The sequence below is a fragment of the Pyxicephalus adspersus genome, chromosome 11, assembly GCF_032062135.1.
Source record: "Pyxicephalus adspersus chromosome 11, UCB_Pads_2.0, whole genome shotgun sequence".
Classification (NCBI taxonomy): Eukaryota; Metazoa; Chordata; class Amphibia; order Anura; family Pyxicephalidae; genus Pyxicephalus; species Pyxicephalus adspersus.
In genome coordinates, this window is record NC_092868.1 from 1,970,455 (window position 1) to 1,981,359 (window position 10,905).

Sequence of the window (10,905 nt, forward strand, 5' to 3'; positions counted from 1 at the left end):
TATTCACTAAAAACAATTATGGGACTTTAATGGTACCAATTAAAATTTGCACACTTTAATATTGCACACTTTATTTACAAAAATTAAAAACAACATCATGTACATGCAGCCACATTATAAATGCTTTATTATTAATATTATTATTAATAAACAGGATTTATATAGCGCCAACATATTACGCAGCGCTGTACATTAAATAGGGATTGCAAATGATGTGATGTCCACATTTATAGGAAACTAAAAACTTCACTAGAGCAATGCAGCTGCCTCTTGTTGATCTTGGAATAATGCAGGTATCAATACATGCGAGATCAGTTCAAGAAGCCCGTAGCAACCCCAGGATGAATCATGGTTTAAAATAGCTGTTTCAGGCCATTGTGGCGCCATTTATTGGTATTTTGAGGACCACCTACTGCCAATACCATAAAAGAAAGGACCTCGCTTGTCAATAACAGGTACAGATTTGTTTTATTATTGCTGAATGGTGGATAAGTGGGTGGCAAATAGAAATAACTACTACTATGAGATTCAAGCCAACTCTGAAAGATTCAGTGTGGATTGTGGTGGCCTGAATTGATATTTGTACATCAAGCACATTGTTGATTTCTGTTAGTTAGAACTGCCATCCTTCTGGAGACATGTAAACAATAAATTTGGTATTGCAGACCATTGTGATTCAAAAAATGTTAAACATTATCTGAACTTGTGTTAAGCTCCTACACCATAGGTAGAAAATAATATATTGTTATATCTTGTAATCTATTCTTTACTCTTTCCAGTATTATTCCATAAGGCTGGTTGTCATACCTGTATAGATTCACATTCATATAGCTCATGGTATAGTTAGTAGTAGGCAACCATGTTGCATTGTACTTCTTTAATGCTGTACTTTGAAGATTTTTTTTGCTTGTCCGGTGCAAACATCAGTAAATAAAGCTACATGGATCACTCAGTCCCCTTCATCCAGCCATCATGGTCTCATGTCTAAACAGATATTGGTTTCCATTATAATGAAGAGTTATGGTGGGAACAAGTATAACCTTAAGAATAGAAAATTCTGCCTATTGGAACTCTCTTAAGGTTCATGTACTCACAAGAAACTCTGCAAAGTATGATTCAGCCAGAGATTCATTTTAGAGAATGTTTATGTATTCACAGAATATTATGCAATTATTTTTTCATTGATATTATCTAAATCCTATGCCAGGCAAGGCAGCTTGTTAGGCTCATGGGAGTGTTGGTGAGATATTTAGGTTGTCTTACATGAAGAAGTGACCTCAAACTGGGCATTGCTTTTTTGCTATATATAATACAAAGTAAGGTCGGAGGTGGAGCAGTGGCACAAAGTTTTCTGTACGTTTGGTTTGACCTCTTTTTCCTGTGTAGAACTTTACACAGTATATGGGGAGAGGGGGTAACAGAGAACAAAACACAGAATATATCTGTATGCATTAAATAAAAACATTCCATTGACTTGAGCGTAGAGGATGCTGGGTAATGCATGATTCTTGTTCTGTCTGTTAAAATGAATTGCATCTTGGAATTCGGTACATTTCCATTAGTGTATGAAAATGAAGTATCTTGGACAGGTCCTGGGTGACCCCTGATGTCAATTGTTGACGTCCACATCACAACAGCATCCCTGATAACAGCCTGCCATATCTAATGAGCAGTGCCAGAGCGGCCATATCCAAATCCGGTCATTCCCCCTCCTTCATTGAGACCTTTCAATGTTGTCCTGGCAACATTCTTGCAGCGTACAAAGCGACAGAGGGCAATGGCTGACATCAAGCCCTTCCATCCACGGCTCTCTTAACTCGCAATAACAGCTTAATGACTGCACAGAATTGCAAAGTGAAATGTATTCAAATCATCATTTTTCCTCCTACCTCAAGCTCATGCCAAATTCCTTTTTAAACATAGCATTCCTCTGCTTACTATCAACAAGGATTATGGGTTTAAAAGACGTACGTGTTGTAGATCCTGGTTAATTTTTGGAATATTTTTTTGCTTTAATTGGGGGGCTGCCCTTTACAGATGAAGAAATATTTGCTGGATAAATTATGATGTGCAGAAATTGAAGGAGCCCAGGATTGAAACTCAAATGTCCAATCACTCGGAAACCTGATTTCTTTTTAAATATATGTAATCCTTTATTTCTTATAAAGATTTGGAAGGCCGCATCTACTGCAGGGAGAGAGATTCCAATGTCCTGAAACTACCGCAATCTGGAGAGCTTACAGTCTAACATCATAATATACCCCTAATATGATACATGAAGTCAGGCGTTTCAAACTAGTGTTTTTATGGCTGCATTCATCCCTCTTCCTGCATAGCCCTCAGACAGTGCAAGAATCTAAATTGAATGATATCTAGCAAGGCTCTGGCTGTATTCCCCTGCATCATTTTTTCACTTGCATCTGATTGTAATAATTAAATACAGAACAGAAACCATTGACTATTCTTTGAAAGGTTTTGTTTGTTTATGCTCAGCAATCAGGGAGTGTCATGTATTTTGTCTTAAGGATTAATTATCCCCCTGACAACCGCCCATTTTCATTTCTCTTCTGAAGCATGGCGCCATATTTATTCAGGCCTTATGCATGGTCAGTATCTACATGGACTGAGATGCCGGTTTTAGAGACTGATTCAGTTCTTTGCTGTGTTTACAAACGTTTTGTTTAGATCAGCTCTCGATCCAAATGTTGCAATTTGATCAAAGAGAGAGAAAACACTTCCTCCTGTCTGGAATGGGCTGATGGCGTCTTTTCTACCTAGATCAGTGTTTCCCAACCAGGGTTCCTTGAGCAATGAGCAATTACTGCCACCAAAAATATTTTAGGCCATCTTGAGGGTTCTTTTCCTGATCCTGAAACCTGTACACTTAGCATGGTTCTGTTCTACGGAGAGGGGTGAGAACAAGTGAATGCCACCGCACTTTGCTCTTCTCCATCAACTCATTCACTGTCAGATCCATAAATGACATTGGGCAACCGCTGTACACATGTCAGATTCTTGTCCAAGACAAGCCCGACTGCTCATATCGGGCAGGAATCATCTGACGTGGGTACATAGCCCAAGTCTGTTCAATTAGAATAGTTCTGAATTCTCATAATACCATAAATGCAAAGACTTGAACGGTTCTCTTGATTAACAATATGTATATTAATCCCTAAAGTTCCATTTTTTAAAAATTTTTTAATTAGGAACTGGTGTCTTTCTGTAGAACTAATAAAGCCCTTTGCGGAGCTGTCTTATGCACTTCAGCCCTTTGTTTTTTTTTTTTAGTTCAATGCGCCATTGTTAAATATAAAGGATTATTATTAACATCAACATTCTTTTGCACTCCACTTAATATAACAAACCGTGCAACAAAAGACTGGAGAGCTTTATCCACAGGAGAAAACAATATTAAGTGTACAGAAGATCAGCCACATTAATTATAAAAGTGTCATTTTATGTACAGCAGCCCTGGGTGAAGCAAACAAACACCTAGATTATGTGTAGAATCAAACAGTAGTGACTGGGACTGAAAATCAAAAGCATCCACATTCCCCTCACTGCCCCCTGTAGTTCCCCTCACTGCCCCCTGTAGTTCCCCTCACTGCCCTCTGTATTTCCCCTCACTGCCCTCTGTATTTCCCCTCACTGCCCTCTGTATTTCCCCTCACTGCCCTCTGTATTTCCCCTCACTGCCCTCTGTATTTCCCTCACTGCCCCTTGTTGTTCCCTCACTGCCCCCTGTAGTTCCCTCACTGCCCTCTTTAGTTCCCCTCACTGCCCCCTGTAGTTCCCTCACTGCCCTTTGTTGTTCCCTCACTGGCCCCTGTAGTTCCCTCACTGCCCCCTGTAGTTCCCCTCACTGCCCCCTGTTGTTCGCTGAGGTGTACTGAGCATCCATACAATGTGACATTGGGTGCACCACTGTTCGCTCTTCCAAATGATGTTCATGTGTTTGGCCCGCACTGCATTCTATACATGGGTAGGGCATTTGTGTCCTTACTGATCCTTCCTGCCAACAACCAGGAATGGGTTCAGTAAAAGAAATGAAGCGACTACATCAATGTCCTTTACCTGCAAATTCTCAGTAATTCTCAGAGTAATTTACTGAGAAATCTTTCACCTCATTTTTCACTGTTCATGGAGTAGGAAGGTTTTAGAGAAAAATCGAGAGCATCCTGGAGTTCAAAATTAATGTTGTTCTCATAACAGGATATATAATATCATTGGAGGTAAATGTAATTCATTCAGGTCCTCTTGACTTTGCACTCGTTATTCTCCCGTGTGATTAAGACACGCCGTGGTGAAGGGCAATTCTAACCTGTATTGATTTTTCCCTTTTATTGGGGCTAAAAATAAAAAAAAGCTGTTTCAACCGTCCATGTCATTCTATCCGGTGAGAAAATAACTTCCTTACCTCATGTTGTCTGGAGGGAATGAACAAGGCTCCAGCACTGATATTGTGCTCAGATTTGCTTGTTTCCACTTATATTCTTTATAACGATTATAGGAGAAATATAGAGTGTGGGAAAATTCTTTTATTTTACTTTTTGCAGCTCAAACACATTGTAATTGTTACTCATAACAGCCATATGCAGATTTATTTTACTTTCCTTACCTAAAAACCACCATTCAACACCAAGTTGCCATGGGCAAAGTCCTTCCCTAATATTGTCTGGCCTGTATTTATGAGAGTCCATGTCTGCTAAACGGTTTGTGACAGGCAGGATCATTTTCCTCCATTGGGTGTCTGCATAATGATCTAATGGGGTGTAAATCTGCCCTGACAACAACAGAATTGAATAAAGAAATAAAGAGAAAAAGATGGGGTGGTATGGTTGTCAGTACAACTTGTATTAATAGTTTATCCGTAATTGGTTATAAATGGAATCAGTACAACACAAAAGTATAATCACCAACAAGGTAAGTCATAGATGATTGGTCTAGTCCCATCTAGATATCTGGGGTATTAGACCATTAGGCTATACATAGAAATCCCTAATCACATATTTGTAGTAAGAAAAGGAAGGAATAACAACAAAACACTAGACAGCTCTTTTCCCTCAGGAGGTACCTGTATAGATAAATTATTCAGGGGACCAGGAAGGGATGAGGGCTGTGTAGAGGGGTGCAGTCATGCACAGCTCTCAGCCATTCCTGGTCCGCTTTATAATTTATCCATATAGGTACCTCTCGAGGCTCAAGTTACTTTGACTTCTCTTATTTGGAAATCCCATGAAGACTGAACTTCACCTGTATGAACCTAAGCGCCCTCAACAATACCCCTGAAGAAGCCTGTAGGCGAAACGCGTTGGAAAAGAGGCAACTACGTCTTCCATTGTTTTTCATTCCTTTTTTAATACTTCAAATATATGATTAGGGATTTCCATGTATAGCCTATATCTCAAAATTTATATATTTTTTTTATTTTTTTAAATAAATATTATACTCAAAATATTATACTGTAAAATAAATGTTCATGAAAAACAATGTACCGCTTTTACACATATAAATCCACTGTATTGCATTCAATACATATTTTGTATTAAATGCAATACAAATAACCCCCCCCGAACAGAACGTCTGCACGCACTGTTGTCACCGGGAACTCGCGGTCACTCATCTGGTGCAGAGAACTCCGGCCAGAGGAAGGAAGAAGACGCATAGGGCGATGGAGGACGCTGGCGGATCAGGTAAGCGCTTTATTTACTATTATTTTACATAGGTTTACCTATGGAGTCGCACTCCGGGTTACCGCTGGGGAGGTTAAAAAAACTATAGGGCGCTAGGCCGGAACAGACTACTGGCTTAGTATCTGGCCTAGAGGCTGGAGTTTGCAGACCTCTAATAATTATTGTGTTTGCGGGGGCAGGAGTGGGAATCGGCTGACAGAGGGTGCTTTTCTCGAGGGACCCATGCACCTGACTGGAATATAAGCCGAGGGTGACTTTTTCAGCACATTTTTGGGTGCTGAAAAAGTCGGCTTATATTCGGTACCTCTTCTTGGTCTGATGCAGCAATCCTCAACCAGGGTTCCCCCAAAGGTCACTGGAGGTTCTTTCAGCCTTCCATCTGACGATGCCTTAAAGGCCAACACCACATGGAAGAGCCTGCAGAATGATGCCAACAATCTCTGTAATCTTGCAATCCTCCACAGACCTTCAATGTAAAAATTAATTGTCTTACTAATTCCTTCTAGCAGGAATTCCCCTAGACATTCAAAAGAATTGAATTCTAAATGAGATCAGGTAAAACATAAATTCTAGTAAGCTGTGGATAGCCATGTAAACCAGGAGAAGTGGAGGACATTTTTTTGACAAAGTCCTTGGCAATCTCCTACTCAAAAAATGCAACTTCTGCGTTTTTCTATGCGTCAGTCAGCGTATTCCCCAGGCTAGAAAAGGTGACATTGCCTAATGAAATTAACATCAAAATCTAATTTTGTTTAATTGCACAGCACATATTAGATCACTTTATTATTATCATTTCACTTCATTTGCATGCTTTATTTGTCGTAGAGACGTCCAATTACTCACATTTGAATAGCAATGTTTAGTACATCACACAAGGGATATCTCATCCCCTGTTACCTAATCCATGGGAATGATTATCTCTTTTGAAGGCAATTTAGCCAGCTTAGGGCCATGTTTATCAAAGGATTGCCGTGTTTGTGCAGAATGAGAACAAACAGACAGAATGGCCAGGTATTTTCTCCCGTTTGTGTTTGTTTTGCTGGGCTGGTCTTACAGATCATGAAATATGAAGCCGGGTACACTGCAGTACTGTGTGTAAGAGGAGCTGTAATTTTTGCCAAAATCTCTGTATTACTGCTTGGATTATGTGTGTTTATGCAGTCTATCTGCTGTTTAGACTTTACCAGATCCAGCATTGGCTTTGTAGATACACACAAGCAGTAGCAGGGTAGATAACTGGCACAGCACAGAAAATCCGTTACATTTACAGCAGCTTTGGAACAGTTCCTTAACCGGTTGCCAACAAAAAGTAGAGTTTGATACAAGACGGTCAATTGACATTATTCGTTCCATACAACATATAAGTGGAACCATTTAATCAGCCAATATTACTATCCAAGAAAACTAATATTTATTAAAATAACAAAAATCCACAACATTTACCTAAATCTGCATTCTCTATAAGAATGGTAAGATCCTACAGTTTAGCTGTACACTTCATTTTACACAAATGTTATTTTATTATATGTACCCTTATTCTGAAGTAAACATTTCTTAAACACATTTCACATTACTGTAGCCAAAATCAAACCTGTATTTTGTCAATACAAAGGAAAGCAACAAGTTTATTTAAAGCTGAGCTAAAGTGCTCGATCAGGCTGGCAGTATTGTAGGCTGACAGGCGATGTCCCTTCTGCAATAATCCCTCCTACCTACCGGATCGCTCCTGGAAAAAACTACTTTGGCTGTCAGGATACCTGGCAATTCCAGACTCCCCTGCATCCAAGAAAGAAAAATATGGTGGCACTCTGCGACGGAAAGGTGACAAGTTAGTATACCGGGTTTAGTTCTGCTTTAATGCCCCCCTCCCCAACAGCACATACTTTACATTCTATCGTTCTTTGTCTCTCTTTTCTCACTTTTTTTTATTAAACTTGCCAATTTGTCTTTATTCTCTCTAGTCATGTTTTTTTTCACTCTGAACTAAAATATTCATCAATCCACATTTAGTCCAAGAAGTTATGCCTAGAAAAGACAAGTAGAAGGATAAGGGACCAATATCTATTATTGTATGTGGTCTCCCTGGCTTTTTACCTCTACCATAACTTTTTCTGCATCTTGTCCATCTTGGAGAGATTAAGGTGAAGGATGCACAGATCCGCTGATTGAATGAAGGAGAAGCAGGGAGATCCTTACACTGCAGGTGCACAGGTACAACTTCCTCTCCAGCACGGAGAACACTGAGCAGCACAGAGGTGACACCGAATCTGGTGTAACTAACAATCAGCCGTGTATGACATGATTGCACACTGCCTATATACAGAGTCCCTAAGCACAGGAACTGATATATTTTAGGAGGGATTGAATATAATAGTTACATCTTAGCTTACTGCTTGGATAAAAAAATATTTCTCCCTGCTCCCTGTAAGATAGCAATTCTTTACTTTTGAGTTCAGGTCCATTTAAGCATCATTCTAAGTAAGGGGTCCAGTTTAGTCTTTTTTAAGTGCAAACATGTGATTTTAATGTAATAATAAAGTATTTTCCCTAACTATTTACCCTAACTCTTATCTGTTAAAAACATTTGTTACAAAAATCTTTGAGCATTGCTGGTTTACATACTTGTTTTACTTATGCATATTTTACAGAACATATTGAATAGGCTTATAAAACAAGATACTAGAAATAAAATCGATATAAAAATAGAATAAGAAATAAAAAAATTAATAAGAAATAAAATTATCAGTCTCTATAACAGGGTCAAAATCTGGCCCGCAACATCCTTTGTTGTCCCCCAAAGGAATCCTAAATGTAAACTGTAGCTGGCCAGCTGCTGCATTGGAAGAGCGCCGATACTAGAATTCCGGGCATCACTCGTGTCTATAGATCAGTGGGCTCTCTGCCCATGCGTGGCCCCACATTGGACTGTTTTATAGACGCAATGCAGGGAATTGTAGTAGCGGTACTTTTTTAATGAAGAGGGCGTTCCAGCGCCATTCATAAGATTTAGCTCTGCGTTGGCTGCGTCTGGCATTTCCAGTGTTCCTCCTCAGCTTTACGTGGGAGGTGGCAGGGCGCTTTTGGAGTTATGGGGGCTTCAAGTTTAGTGCAGGCAGATTTTATAAGCATCTTCAATTTTTTAAAAAATTTCAAGGTTGGCTCGCAACTTTGCCTAGGTTCTTAATTTTGGCCCTCTGTGTATTTGAGTTTGACACCCCTGCTCTATAAGATTATGCAAATAAGATGGTCCCTGTCTACATAATGTTCAGCCTGCATGCAAAGCTATCAGGATATGAGTTTGTAAGCATTAACATTAGTAAGCGTGACACACCTCTTCTCGGAGATCCATAGGCTGCCCCCATTTATAGGTGACAGGTTCACGTTTACTAGTTTAATTCCATTTTTTAAACAGCAGATTTTGATTTTTTTTTTGCTGTATCTTTCTTTAATGGTAATGCAAAGCAGCAAGCCTAAGCTTCCCTTTTGTTCGTTCCTTCATTCTTCTCCGGTGCTGATATCCCCATAGACTCAGCCTCCCTGAAGCTGCTGACTCCTCCATGTCAATGCTTTTTCTCTGATAAAAGTCAATACTTCTTCCATTAAAATGTATTTTTCACACAACACCAAATCACACATTTCAGTCCATGGAGACTGACATGCTGGAAATGTGCTGTATCAAATAAGAATTAGGAAAAAAATTGCATTAGAAAGCTGCTGAAAAAAATGGAGAGTTATCAGGTTACTGACCGCTGCCGGTGGATCACATTAAGGAACTGTCTCTGTTTCCTCAATTCTGTACAAATTTCCTACTTCCCATCAATGAGCTTTATTAGGCTTTGTTTTATCGCTGCTGAAATTGCTGCTTAACTTCATTAGGATTTCAGAGTAGCTTTTACTCTTTCTGTGAAATACCCCACTGTGGAGTAACATTTGCATTGCAATGGGTTGGGTTGGGGGCTCCACTCCTCCATTGGCTCTGATTTAATAAAGCTCTCCAAGGCTGGAGAGGATACACTTTCATCAATAAAGCTGGGCGATCCAGCAAACCTGCAATAGATTTCTTCGAAGTCCTTTGCTATTTGCTAGCAAATATTTTTAATCCGGGATCCGATCCATTCCAGGTTTTCTGGATCACCCAGCTTCACTAATGAATAATAAATAATAATAATAATAAATAATAATAATAATGAATAATAAATCAAGCCCTAAGTATGTAGACAGACCCATTGGAAGCCTTGGAGAGCTTTAATAAATCAGGCGCATTGGTACAAAAGCAATTCATTCTTATGATCAGATCCAGAATCACACGGAATGATGTCTATGGCCATTGCATGTCATAACTGAGCATTTCTGAGTAGGGAGTTAAAGCACTCAGGAGATTTCCCTTCTCTGTTTCTGCATGAGTTGTGTAATCATTCAGCGTGGTGTAGTATAAAGGTGACCAATACTTAGTTTGTGAGGTTTCCAGATATTAAAGGCCTGCTAAGCACATTACAAATGGCTGCATCTGTGGCCCTGATTTATTAAAGTTCTCCAAGGTTCTCACCAGCCTTGGAGAACTTCAATAAATCAGGGCCTCAATATTAAATTATTTATTATCCTGCATATGCATGGTGTCTCTTAGCAGAAGAAGAAAAGTTAGTTCTTTTTAGTGATGGATCATTCTTTTAAAAAAAAAAACTTTAAATGTTTTGTTTAGGTAATGTATTCATCTTGCAAATGTACAAGCTTAAAAATAAAACTAAAATTTCATTTGGTTTAAATCTTTAATTTTACAGCGAACATCAAACACAGAATGGTCAATTTATAAATCTCACTTGCCAAAAGTTGTGTATAGCAAAGTATGCCAGTCTGTCAGCTATGTATGCAATCTGATCTGTCCAAGATAAGTCACAGACTGATGGATGATCTTTCTTGGAGTTCTAAATGGTGTCAGTGTTCTCCCCGGCCCCTTTTAGCTGGGCGCACCACTCAGCACCTTCCAGCAACCACCCAGCTGTTTCTGGGTGCTTACTGATGAGTTGGATCACAATTCAGGGGCCTCAATCTCCTACAACTTCTTCCCATCCGCCTTTAAATTATTCTGTGTTGCACACTGGGTGGTAAATCTGTCGCCTGATTTACAAGTAGTGTTTTTATTTTAGGCACCTGAATTGCAGCATTTAAAACACAAACTTTGCATTATAAACAATTGCGTTTGTATAATTATTCT